Source organism: Ascaphus truei, chromosome 2 (assembly GCF_040206685.1).
Source record: "Ascaphus truei isolate aAscTru1 chromosome 2, aAscTru1.hap1, whole genome shotgun sequence".
Classification (NCBI taxonomy): Eukaryota; Metazoa; Chordata; class Amphibia; order Anura; family Ascaphidae; genus Ascaphus; species Ascaphus truei.
Window position 1 is genome coordinate 156,589,697 of NC_134484.1, and position 14,926 is coordinate 156,604,622.

At 41.2% G+C, this 14,926-nt stretch overlaps 1 non-coding gene across 1 annotated transcript; it reads right to left on the reverse strand.

Annotated features, from left to right (window-relative positions):
• Nucleotides 1–2,802: 2,802 nt before the first annotated feature.
• On the reverse strand, nucleotides 2,803–2,886 carry TRNAL-UAA (transfer RNA leucine (anticodon UAA)). Its single transcript has one exon. It is a non-coding gene; the product is annotated as a tRNA-Leu (tRNA).
• Between the last annotated feature and the right edge of the window lie 12,040 nt (nucleotides 2,887–14,926).

The following is a 14,926-nucleotide window of genomic DNA, read 5'->3' on the forward strand; positions in this document are numbered from 1 at the left end:
TTCCCCATCCTTCCTGTTAAAATGAATGGCAAGCTCATGTTTCCACTATGCAGCACATGTGCCGTCACCAACCAGACGACGCCTTGCTGTCATACGGATGAGGAGCGCTCATTGACCGGCACGTGGTGTACCGTTGAAATTCAGGCAGCGTTGAAGAAAGGGTACCGGTTGTGTAAAATTTTTGAAATTTGGCACTTTGAATGTTATACAGACAAATTGTTTGCTAAATACGTTAAGGTGCACCTCAGGGACAAACAGGAGGCATCTGGATACCCCAGCTGGTGTACAGACGCGGCCAGAAAACAAAAATACATCAGCGAGTATTTTTCAAAAGAGGGTATACGTTTACGCGCTGATAAAATAGACATTAACCCGGCAAAAAGACAAATTTCTAAACTGTTTCTAAATTCTTTGTGGGGTAAATTCGGTCAAAAGACTAATTTACAAAATACAAGCATTGTAACAAGCCCTGATGAACTTTTTGGTTACGCCTTTTCAACGCAATACGATGTGTCATCTTTAGACTTCCTAGATGATGACACGGCCATGGTTAGCTGGAAGTATACAAAGGAGGGATACACTGTAGGTCGTAATGTCAATATTTTTATTGCCTGTTTTACGACGGCCTATGCCCGTCTTGAGCTGTACAATGTTTTGGACAAGCTACAAGAGAGGTGTCTCTACCATGACACTGACTCTGTCATTTTTGTTAGCAAAACAGGTGACTGGAATCCGCCTCTGGGTGACTACTTAGGGGAGCTGACTAGTGAACTACCGACTGGTACATACATTACAGAATTTGTCTTTATGATGAACTGTTAAGCACTGTGCCCCACATTAGATTTATCGAGGGTATACCCGCTACATTTAATGACGATGATCTTTTTCCCCCTGGTAAAGTGAATTTGACAATCGTTGATGACTTGATGGAAGCCGCCAGTGAGAGCTCTGAAATTGAAAAAGCATTCACCAAGTATGTGCATCACAGAAACCTCAGTATCATGTACCTCGTACAAAATGTTTTTTGCCAGGGTAAAAAAAGCAGAACCATAAATTTAAACACTAAATATATGGTTCTTTTTAAAAATCCAAGGGATAAATTACAAATTAACACCTTAGCTCGTCAAATGTATCCTGGTAAATCACAATTCTTTTTAGAGGCATTTGAAGATGCCACACGGTCCCCCTATGGTTTTTTGTTAGTAGATTTAAGAGCCACGACCCCTGATGAGTACCGCTTAAGAACCGGTATCTTTCCGCCTGACAAACCCACAGTTTATGTTTAAAAAAAAAAAAACGGTTCTAAAAAGAGATAATTATCTGTAAATTGTCATTACTTGTATCCGCAACGCTGTTGTAAACATGTCTAACCGACTACGCCGCAATTGGCATACTTTAAAAGCATTAATAAGTGCTTCACCAAAGCAAAGAAAAGTTATTCTGTGTTCAGCGTCTAATGATTTAGTCACTGCCATATGCGAGATAGCCCTCAATGCTCTAAAAGGTAAAATACCTTTATCAAAGCGGCAAATTGGCATACTTAAAAAGTGGCGTAAAATTATAAAAAAACTGAGCGATAAAAAATTTACAATTGTAAAAAAGGAACGCCTGGTGAAGCAGTCCGGTGGCTTTATTGGCTCTCTTTTGGGCTTTGCTATACCTTTGCTGACTGGCCTTCTCACTAACCGCTAATGGAATATGCTGAGAAAATGTACCTGGTCCCCAAACAAGATATGGATCGTTTACAGCGCCCCCCACAGCGAGAGGCTGACATACGTGAAGTTGCCATGCATCGCATAGATACAGACATTAATGCGATCTTAAATAGCAATAATTTATCAGAGGATGAAAAGATAAAAAGATACACTACTGTCCTGCAGAAATACTTGGTGCATGCTAAACAGAGCGAAGGGGAGAAGAACCGCATAACCCTTTTAATGCCTACTGATGAAACAGCCTCTCACCCTTTACACTTCCAGGATATTGCCTCATCAGATACGTCTGACAATTTGATTCGTGAGGTTGTTACTAATGTGAATGTCCGCTTCAAGAAAAATGCAGAGTTATTGCTCAGTAAAATGTTTCAGGCTAAACATATTACAAGCTGGAATGACAAAGGGGAATTTATTTATAAAAACAGGTTATACCTGGCTCTAATTTACTGGATTTGGTACGCGGTGTTACACAAAGTCACACTGTTACAAAGCGTAAAATACCACAGGGATGGAGCCCTTTTCTGTCTGCGATGGCTGAACTGAATATCCCCTCATCGGTGGTGGGTAATGCGACAAATAGAGAAAGCCTGGATCGCTTAAAAATACGGGCCCCCGATACAACGCCCCCTCCTTCATCAACCCTTTTACATCCTCAGAAAAGAACCGCTGATTTGCGTTACAGTTCTTTAAGTGCCCCTGGCTTAACATCACCGCCGGGGTATTTACTAAACAAGAGGAGGGGTAGTCTATTAATGCCGTCGGCTGACTGGTTGAAACTGTAAATAAGCTGTTTTTTTCCCTCTGTAAAATAAGACATTGTATTGCTGTCCCCCTATACTATGTATCGTACTAACTTAACGACTCTAGATGAATTTAGTCTATTAAGGCCTTAACTGCCGTTTAATACCTTATTTACTTTTTTACTTGTAAATATGACATGTAATTATTTCCTGTTTGAAAACTGTTGTATCTTTTAAAAATAAAATAAGCAATTTTTGACTCATACAATTGTGCTTTTTATTTTTATGTATCCCCTGTTACGTCTAACACAAACTCTATACAAATAAAAAAATATATAAAAAGATTATGTCTGGGGTGGGATTCGAACCCACGCGGACATACGTTCATTGGATCTTAAGTCCAACGCCCTAAACCACTCGGCCACCCTGACACTTGAGGGTTTAGCCTCTTAAAGCCGTATTCTGTCTGAATTAAAAAAAATGCTACGTCCTCTTTTCAACGTCTTTTGAACTTTTCTGACATGCGCACTGCGTTATTTCAGAATAAACATGTCCAGACATGCCCCAGTATGAAAAAAAACATGTTCAGGCATGCCCCAAACGCCTATAAACATGCCCAGACATGACCCGCGTATGTATACGCCCCCTCCAATCTACGTCAACAGTACGCACCAATCACAAAAAAGAATAAAAAATACACATCATAATAACAAAATGGATTCAGGGGGGTGTCAACCGCGTTTTTTTGGCTTAGGGGGCGTCAACCGCGTTTTTTTTGGCGTAGGGGGCGTCAACCGCGGTTTTTTGGCGCAGGGGGCGTCAACCTCAAAAAAATGTCGCAGGGGGCGGTGCCGGATACGGATGCGGCGGTACCGGATACGGAAGGGGCTGGACATGGGTCGGGTTTATGGCCAAAAGGGGGCGGGGCTTAGGCCAAAAGGGGGCGGGGCACCTGTCAAAAAAAGTTTGACATAATGTATGCCTCCCTACTACTACTGTATTTGGGGGTTGTCTTTGGGGGTTTATTCATCAAATTATTATCATGAACTGCCTTTTGAAATGACACTGCTGTTAACTACAGTATTTCAGCCACACACCTCCAGAGTTTTTAATCCCTCCCTAGCCAAGCGTCAATCGGCTGAGTCACCCTAGCCTACAGTACCATCCCCCTCTCTCCACTGGGTCGTTGATCTGCTGCATATTGCCATTGTGTTCTTAATCCGCCCATAGCCGAGCTACAAACACTCAGCACGCCTGCTTCTAATCACACCATCCCCCTCCCCCAACCCTTAGAGGCCTGTTGTTTGAACGGTAATGCTTTGAAAAATCCCCTCTCGAATTTGAAATGTAAATCTGATGTGCACAGCACTGTGAGAATTGAGAGTACACTGATACAGTATTTCTTCAGGGTGTGAAAATATTTGTCAGTCACTATGGTTTACAGTCACATATTTTTAATACAATACAGTACATTCTTTAATATCTTTAAAATAAAAATATATAAATCCTGGTAAAATATTTTATAAATAAATAAATAAAATAATTCATTGGTGCACTGTAGGGGCGGCTGTCAATGATTATGATTCGCAGGAAAGTGAATAAATATTTATTTTATTTTATCAGGAACCAAAAAATACAAATATAAAAATAATCAGGAATAATACATACAGTAATGCAGTCTTTATTAAGTTATTTTGGCAGCTTGAAATTGGATAACCATTTGGAAAACCTTTGTAAAACATGGGGAAACATGAGTAATGCACATTTATAAGAATATTATTTAATACTACAGTATATACAGTACAGTACTGTAATGTACTGTATAATATACTGTACTGTATATACTGTATAGTAAAATTAATTTTTCTTTAGTCTTTATCTTTTCCTCATTCTGTCTGCAGTACAGTAGTTCATTGAGAGAGGAGAGGTTTTGTGTACATCATTGCTGCTGTTTATATACTGTACATTTGACTGTACAAGCAGATTTGACTGGACACAACGCCCCCATCCGACTAGGCCACCGTTTTTCCTGGAACGACAAGAAAACCAAAAATGTGTGCAGGTACTGTACTGTATTATGGCAGAACTACTGTAAGTGGCTGGTGCAGCTTTGTCTGGAAAGAAAAAAAATGGGGCAGTTAATGTAGTAGGCAGTTACTGTAGTACTGTCAAACTAGTGTACTGTATACTGTACTGGAACTACTGTATACTCTGACTACTGTTAAATTCTATGTACTGTAACCTGATGGCTGGTGCTGCTCTCTCTGTAAAGAAAAAACTAACTACTGTATACAGTACTAGTACTCTTACTATCTGGAAAGAAAAAAATCTTTGCCATACTTACCTGTAACATACTGTACTTACAATACTACAGCACAGTACTACTTTCCTAATGCTTGCCCATTACGCGCGATGACAATGGGCAACACAGTGCAATATGGTCTATATATTTATTGCAGCGTTCCACGGTGAGTACATCGTTCCAAAAACTCAGTATGCCTTTCAACAACTCGTCCTTTTTGGAGGGTTTCACCACTTTCCGGATATGGTCCTTCAGCTGATGCCAGACCATTTCGATCGGATTGAAGTCTGGCGACCTGTCATTGGAAAGAAAGGACAATTGGTTTAAGAGCTAAAAACAGTGGGGAACAAAAATGGGACACGGTCTACTGCACTTACTCCGCTGGCGTCTTCACCCAGTTGATGCCACGCTCAAGGATATGCGCCGTTGACGCAGTGTGCTTGGGATCGTTGTCCTGGTAGAAGCGGTGAGCAATGGGGATGTCTCGGGCACAATGTCTTGGAAGAAAGTTTTATTCATTATTCCTATAGCAAGAAAAGAAAAGTGCTCAAAAAACTGCACAATAGTACAGTACAGTGCATACGGTAAGGCAACACTAGTCAAGTACAGTGCATTAGGCGACATTATATTTGATACATTTTACCTTCAAAGATGACAATGCATCCTGGTCCACGCCTAGAGATGGCACCCCACACATGCAGCTTCACAGGGTGTTTTGGCCGCGGCTTCAAAGATAAGCGGCCTTTTTTGTGGAACGCAAATCGTGCAAATCTCTCCAGCGACACAGTAGACTCATCAGTGAAGATGCAATCCTGGAAAGTCTCCCCGCTGTCGTTCCATGCCTGGGCCTGGAGCACTATTTTGATTTTGTTTGCGTCCTGTATCATGGGGTACACTCTGTAATGACAAGGAATAAAAAAAATTTGCGGCACAGTGCAGTACAGTTTGCGAAACAACACTTTTACCTCCTGTACTGTCCAGTACTAACCTCACACATCCATATTTCCATCCAATGCTGCGTCTCATCTTCTTTATGCTGCTCTCGGATACAGTCAGACTGTGCTTTTCCTGCAGAGTGTATTTGACCCTTAATGCACTCCAACCATCATTCTCCTCACTTATTTTGTCCACCAGAACAGTTGTCTCCCTACAATAAAAAACAGAAAAAATACTGTGCGCTACTACCTAACTAACTAACTAACCTAAAAATAAAATATATGAATATATTTAATATATAATATACAGTGCAGTGACTAAACCAAATAAATGTGTGGAAAAGAATAAACCACAACTCCCACAGTGAGGTATATAGAAAATAAATAAATTATATCACATAGCCGTGTTGCTGTTAAGGGCGTCTGCTGCTATAAACACAGGGGGTGGCTCAGCACCCCACACACTCTAAGAAAATGGAAACAAAAGAAAACAGCGCACAACGCCAAATAGTGAAGCAAATTTTACAATATATTATCAATTAAAAGGTAATAAATCTGCGTACATAATAAAGGTTGGTAAAGTGCATTTAGTGTGTTTCACATTGATTACCACTCGGCAGCTGTTGTCAGGAGAGTCTGGTGCTTGCTTCTCTCAGGTAGTGCCACTCCGTTGGTTCTGGGGCAGGGTTCTTGTCTGGACTTCTCATCCGTCGGTACTTTGCTCCCAAGGGAGTTTCCCTTTAAGCAACCAATATAAATAGACAAAATATATACTGTATACTGTTGTACTATAAATATAAATATACAAAATAAATAAACTGTTGTAATATAAATATAAATATACAGTACATCCTATTCAGTATATACCGTTGTAAGATTAATTGAAATATACAAAAAATGTATACTGCTGTACTATAAATATAAATAGACAAAATATATATACTGTTGTACTATAAATATAAATATACAGTACATCCTATTCAGTATATACCATTGTAAGATTAATTGAAATATACAAAAAATGTATACTACTGTACTATAAATATAAATAGACAAAATATATATACTGTTGTACTATAAATATAAATATACAAAATAAATATACTGTTGTAATATAAATATAAATATACAGTACATACTATTCAGTATATACCGTTGTAAGATTAATTGAAATATACAAAAAATGTATACTGCTGTACTATAAATATAAATAGACAAAATATATATACTGTTGTACTATAAATATAAATATACAAAATAAATATACTGTTGTAATATAAATATAAATATACAGTACATCCTATTCAGTATATACCGTTGTAAGATTAATTGAAATATACAAAAAATGTATACTGCTGTACTATAAATATAAATAGACAAAATATATATACTGTTGTACTATAAATATAAATATACAAAGTAAATATACTGTTGTAATATAAATATAAATATACAGTACATCCTATTCAGTATATACCGTTGTAAGATTAATTGAAATATACAAAAAATGTATACTGCTGTACTATAAATATAAATACTGCTGCGGCCAACTTTATTCTTACTAATCACCGGCTTGTACCTGGCATGTTCCTGGAATGCCACACTGTTCACCCGGAGCATGCCGGGCTCCTTTTGCCTTCCCAGCCAGGAGCATGCCCGGCTGACGCGCGGTTGATGTGTTAATTGATAATGGTTCAGGATTTACTAGGCTGCAATGCTTCGCGTGTCCGCCAGATGGCATAAATTCATGAATTGTAATGCAGTATATATATGTATATGTATATATATATATATATATATATATATATATATATATATATATATATATATATATATATATATATATATTTATACTGTATAACACCAACCCCTATAAACCCTAACATACAGTATTGTACACATACAGTACTGTATATGCACATCAATGATACTGTAGGCCGGCGGGGGCGAGATGTGTTTGCAGCAAAGAGAGAACCGCTGCTCTCTCTGCGCAAACATCGGCACATTAAAAATTATTTAAAATACATTTTTATTCATAGTGTACATGTGCAGGGGGTCTCGGGAGCTGAACCGCGTTGGTTTCAGGTCGGGGGACCCCCTGCTCCCCGAGATACAGCCCCCTTTATGAGGTGCCGGTATCCCTCTGCGTTTCATGGTCCCGATCACGTGACCGCGACCTGTAAACCAAGCAGAGGGATACCGGCACCCCCTAAAGGGGCCTGTATCTCGGGGAGAAGGGGGTCCCCGGACCTAAAACCACAGCGGTTCTGCTCCGGAGACCCCCTGCACATGTACAGTATAAATAAAACACACACATCAATAAAGAATCGTTCTTTACCTTTGCAGCTATGTGCTATGGTAATGAAGCAGCATTTCTGTATTTTAATAATATTGTACAGTGAGCAGGGGGTTCCCTGAGCCAGAAATTAATGCTCAGGGGACCCCCTGCTCCTGCACAATATTATTAAAAATACAGAAATGCTGCTTCATTACCATAGCTGATAGCCGCTAAGGCAATGAAGGGTTAAGGCACAATAAACAATAAATACATTACATACATATTTTTAATGTGTGTGTTATACCTCCCTGCCTTCACTGTAATCTATGTAAAAATCCCTCCACCTATTGTGTGTTTTAAAATTCCCTGCCTTCACTGTAATCTATGTAAAAAACCCTCCCCCTATTGTGTGTTAAGCTTCCCTGCCTTCACTGTAATCTATGTAAAAAAACCTCCGCCTATTGTGTGTGAAGCTTCCCTGCCTTCACTGTAATCTATGTAAAACCCCCTCCCCCTATTGTGTCTGCTAAACTTCCCTGCTTTGACTAATCTGTGTAAGCCCCCCTCCCCCTATTGTGTCAGTTAAATCTGCCTGGCCTGTGTTTCTGTGAGTGCAGTGTTTCCTGTATGTAAATGTGGGGAGGGGGATCCCATGTAAATAACCACACCCACTACCCACTACCCACCTGCACATGGCCCCTCCGCTGCTGCAAAAAGAGACAAAAATTAAAACACAAAGTAATGTCCCCTAACCCCTTAATCACCATAGCGGTTATTAACCGCTAATGTCATTAAGGGGTTAACCCACCCTCACCCACCACTCGGGATGCCTACATACCCTCCCACACTAACCCCCCCGTGAGGCCTAACCACCCAGTACCCACAAGGGAGTCCTACCCACATACCGTTGGGGAAACACCCCCCTCCCCACCCCCAGTACCCACAATAAAAACAATACAGTGCCCCACAATAAACATCATTCTATTTATTAAATACATTACCCACCCCCTGTGCCCCCCCATAAATACAAGATTTATTCTTTTACATACAGGGTTCATAACGCATCCCCACGCGAGTCCCCGGTGGGCTGGCGGGGCACCTGTACAGACCTACAGTTTACCAGCAGCCCTTTTTACACAGGTTCTGGAGGCCTGCTGGTGGCACCATGGCCCCCAGGTGGTCTCCTTGGGTCACCGTGGGCCACAATTGGGTCCCCACGGTAGGCCCGCGGATGTCTGGGAGCCCCGGGTCAGACCCACAGGTGTCTGCGGGGCCTCGGGGGGTTCCCTCGGGGGTCTGGGGAACTCACGTGTGCTCACTACGGGTCCGCGGTGCCCCCACAGAAGTGGGACCACACATCATCATCCCCGCACCTACGGGTCGGCGGTGCCCCCACAGAAGTGGGACCACACATCGTCATCCCCGCAGACTATGGGTCGGCGGTGCCCCCACAGAAGTGGGACCACACATCTTCATCCCCGCATGTGTCACCCGTGGAACCACCAACCTGATACCCTTGGGATACCCGAGGATACCCGCAGGTGGTCTCCAGAGGTCCCACGCAGAACCACGGAACCAACCCTGAATGTAAAAAAAATAAACCTGGCCTATACATTCAATACATACACCCTCCCCCCCAACACCTACAGTACAATAATGTGCAAAATAACTATTATCCAGATATGGATAATAGATTAATTGCCCATTATTAAAAACATTAACTAGCATATACAAATAAATAAAGCACTACTGACCTCATCAATACGAAGTGTCCGTCGCCAGCAAAATCCTTGTCTTGCCCACAACATACATAGCAAATACAAAGCCAATACATTGCAATTACATTCAGATATCAATTAACCCCTTAAACACCTTATCAGATAATAACCGCAAAGGTGATTAAGGGGTTAAGTCACAGTGGCCCGATACCCACCCTTCACCCATGAATTTGTACAGTGGCTTCATCATGCAACTATATATATATATATATATATATATATATACTGTATATATATACAGAGAGAGAGAGAGAGAGAGAGAGAGAGAGATACAGTATATATATATATATATATATATATATATATATATATATATATATACAGTATATACAGTACACACATGATGAACCAATATACAAATAAATGTAGAAGGGTTATCAAAACCATACTGTCCTACAACCAAACACTTCTCCATACCGTGAACCCCTGAGGAAGAAAGCAGCACGCTTTCGAAACGCGTAGGGTGGCATTCTTGGACTCTCACTGTCGCATCAGGTTGCTTCTCACTTTCCCGAGCGGATCCGGTGACGAATCAGCTGTTTCAAGCAGACGTTTATTCATATACACCAAGCGAATCTGCTGTGGCCGTTTTGAATCTATCTGCACGTCCTGCACCGCCAGCTGAGAGAAGTTCCACCTTCACACGCCGGCGGGCGTGTGCAACGCTTTATCTGCAAACCGGATCGGTTGCAGCAGCTGTCTGAGCAGCAGAGAGGGGATACTCTCAGATTTATCCACCGCCTGTTTACATCTGCCGTCCGGTGAGTGGGCAGTTCACCCATTGCAGCAGTGTGTCCAATCGGCATTCCATTGTCCTTTTACCACATTTTTTATTTTTCATATGTCCTGTATATCATTATATGTTTATTAAATGTTTTATATTAGTATTCACCTTGTATCTCAGCTGATACTTATTAGTTATATATGTTGTGTGTTTATATGTAGTCCCCCCCTTTTTTGTCATACAGTATCACGCTATGTATTGTGTTTCTCTCTTATTTTAAGCACATCATTATGTCTGGAGCCTTTCCCTGGCTAACCAACTGGTTGGATATATATATCCTTTTTTATCAACAGGCGCCTCTTGTTATACATATCCTTTTTTTCTCACTTCTCCATACAGACACTACATTAAAATCAATTTCCTTTAATAATCCTAACTGATCTCACAAATGAATCAACCAAGTAAACAAAAATCAATTAGCAATCATTATTTACATCCCTAAACAATTCACACTCCATCCCGAAAAATGAAACAATGAACTAATTCACGCCTGGAGCAGAACAATTTAGCCTGTGAAAAAATACAGTACCGACCAGAATACAACCTTTAAAACCAAGGCTATCGCTGACCTCCCTCAAACACACAATACAATACCAACGATTACATCTACTGTATCTAATTTTAAAATACTTTAAACACACATTCTAGTATAGCATGTGACAGAGGTTTGGGGGGAAAAAGGATGTGATGTCATTGAAACTTGTCACATGGTACTAGAGCCAATCAGAGCGTGGGAACTCCATCCCTACTCTGATTGGCTGTAGTACGTCACATCCTTTTTCCCCCCAAACCTCTGTCACATGGTATATTAGAGCCAATCAGAGTAGGGATGGAGTTCCCACGCTCTGATTGGCTACCATACCATGTGAGGACGGCCATGTGTCTTTTCATGACGTCATCTTAAAGGCAATTGAAGCAAAGCCATTCTGATTGGCTGTGCTTTCATTCCCTTTAAGTGACGTCATCATTTTTTTTTTATCGGCCAAAACACATGGTTTTCACGGCCCAATCAGGACCGTGGGAACCATGACGAAAAATGTGACGTCATAGGCCTTTAAAAGCCTATGTCGTCTCATTTTGAAGCCAGACGCCGCGGAGGATGGACCTCCGGGAAGAAAAAAAGGCCAGGGCGTGGCCGAAGACGGAAAGAAGACCCCGCCCCGCCCCACCCGGAAGAAGATAGAAGAAAGAAGAATACAGATGAAGATGGATTACAAATAGAAGACCCGTGGATTGATTTGGATTTTTAGGTTAAAGTTTATTTTTTTATGGTTTATTATTTTATGGGTTCCTGTGCCTGGTGGATTGGTTCGTGAGTAAGGTGCGCAACGGGAATCGGTGGGGGCAAGTAATGGTAAGTGAACTAAAGAAATGTATTTTATTTAACTTGTTAATTTTTTCAAAAGGTTTTTTAACAAGTGTATTTTTTTTTTTTGTGGTATATCATTTCTTACCACTGTATGTATGTATGTATATATGTCTAGAGAGATATATACATACAGGGTAAGAAGTGATGTTGTTTTAAAAGCTTGATTTGATGTGTTTTAAATTAATTTGACTATGCTGCTATGCTTTATTGTGTGTTTAAAGTATTTTAAAATTAGATACAGTAGATGTAATCGTTGGTATTGTATTGTGTGTTTGAGGGAGGTCAGCGATAGCCTTGGTTTTAAAGGTTGTATTCTGGTCGGTACTGTATTTTTTCACAGGCTAAATTGTTCTGCTCCAGGCGTGAATTAGTTAATTATTTCATTGTTCGGGATGGAGTGTGAATTGTTTAGGGATGTAAATAATGATTGCTAATTGATTTTTGTTTACTTGGTTGATTCATTTGAGAAGTGATGTTGTTTTAAAAGCTTGATTTGATGTGTTTTAAATTAATTTGTCTATGCTGCTATGCTTTATTGTGAGTTTAAAGTATTTTAAAATTAGATAGATGTATTCCTTGGTATTGTATTGTGTGTTTGAGGGAGGTCAGCGATAGCCTTGGTTTTAAAGGTTGTATTTTGGTTGGCACATATATTTTTTCACAGGCTAAATTGTTCTGCTCCAGGCGTGAATTAGTTAATTGTTTCATTGTTCGGGATGGAGTGTGAATTGTTTAGGGATGTAAATAATGATTGCTAATTGATTTTTGTTTACTTGGTTGATTCATTTGTGAGATCAGTTAGGATTATTAAAGGAAATTGATTTTAATGTAGTGTCTGTATGGAGAAGTGTTTGGTTGTAGGACAGTATGGTTTTGATAACCCTTCTACATTTATTTGTATATTGGTTCATCGTGTGTGTACTGTATATACTGTGTATATATATATATATACTGTATCTCTCTCTCTCTCTCTCTCTCTCTCTCTCTCTCTCTCTCTCTCTCTCTCTCTCTCTCTCTCTCTCGCTCTCTCTCTCTCTCTCTGTATATATATACAGTATATATATATATATATATATATATATATAGTTGCATGATGAAGCCACTGTACAAATTCATGGGTGAAGGGTGGGTATCGGGCCACTGTGGCTTAACCCCTTAATCACTTTTGCGGTTATTATCTGATAAGGTGTTTAAGGGGTTAATTGATATCTGAATGTAATTGCAATGTATTGGCTTTGTATTTGCTATGTATGTTGTGGGCAAGACAAGGATTTTGCTGGCGACGGACACTTCGTATTGATGAGGTCAGTAGTACTTTATTTATTTGTATATGCTAGTTAATGTTTTTAATAATGGGCAATTAATCTATTATCCATATCTGGATAATAGTTATTTTGCACATTATTGTACTGTAGGTGTTGGGGGGGAGGGTGTATGTATTGAATGTATAGGCCAGGTTTATTTTTTTTACATTCAGGGTTGGTTCCGTGGTTCTGCGTGGGACCTCTGGAGACCACCTGCGGGTATCCTCGGGTATCCCAAGGGTATCAGGCTGGTGGTTCCACGGGTGACACATGCGGGGATGAAGATGTGTGGTCCCACTTCTGTGGGGGCACCGCCGACCCGTAGTCTGCGGGGATGATGATGTGTGGTCCCACTTCTGTGGGGGCACCGCCGACCCATAGGTGCGGGGATGATGATGTGTGGTCCCACTTCTGTGGGGGCACCGCGGACCCGTAGTGAGCACCCGTGAGTTCCCCAGACCCCCGAGGGAACCACCCGAGGCCCCGCAGACACCTGTGGGTCTGACCCGGGGCTCCCAGACATCCGCGGGCCTACCGTTGGGACCCAATTGTGGCCCACGGTGACCCAAGGAGACCATCTGGGGGCCATGGTGCTGGCAGGACCCACCAGCAGGCCTCCAGAACCTGTGTAAAAAGGGCTGCTGGTAAACTGTAGGTCTGTCCAGGTGCCCCGCCAGCCCACCGGGGACTCGCGTGGGGCTGCGTTATGAACCCTGTATGTAAAAGAATAAATCTTGTATTTATGGGGGCGGCACAGGGGGTGGGTAATATATTTAATAAATAGAATGATGTTTATTGTGGGGCACTGTATTGTTTTTATTGTGGGTACTGGGGGTGGGGGGGTGTTTCCCCAACGGTATGTGGGTAGGCCTCCCTTGTGGGTACTGGGTGGTTAGGCCTCACGGGGGGGGGTTAGTGTGGGAGGGTATGTAGGCATCCCGAGTGGTGGGTGAGGGTGGGTTAACCCCTTAATGACTGTAGCGGTTAATAACCGCTATGGTGATTAAGGGGTTAGGGGACATTACTTTGTATGTTTTAATTTTTGTCTCTTTTTGCAGCAGCGGAGGGGCCATGTGCAGGTGGGTAGTGGGTAGTGGGTGTGGTTATTTACATGGGATCCCCCTCCCCACATTTACATACAGTACACTGCACTCACAGAAACACAGGCCAGGCAGATTTAACTGACACAATAGGGGGAGGGGGGCTTACACAGATTAGTCAAAGCAGGGAATCTTAGCAGACACAATAGGGGGAGGGGTTTTTACATAGATTACAGTTAAGGCAGTGAAGCTTAACACACAATAGGGGGAGGGTTTTTTACATAGATTACAGTGAAGGCAGGGAGTTTTAAAACACACAATAGGGGGAGGGTTTTTTACATAGATTACAGTGAAGGCAGGGAGGTATAACACACACATTAAAAATATGTATGTAATGTATTTATTGTTTATTGTGCCTTAACCCTTCATTGCCTTAGCGGCTATCAGCTATGGTAATGAAGCAGCATTTCTGTATTTTTAATAATATTGTGCAGGAGCAGGGGGTCCCCTGAGCATTAATTTCTGGCTCAGGGAACCCCCTGCTCACTGTACAATATTATTAAAATACAGAAATGCTGCTTCATTACCATAGCACATAGCCGCAAAGGTAAAGAACGATTCTTTATTGATGTGTGTGTTATATTTATACTGTACATGTGCAGGGGGTCTCCGGAGCAGAAC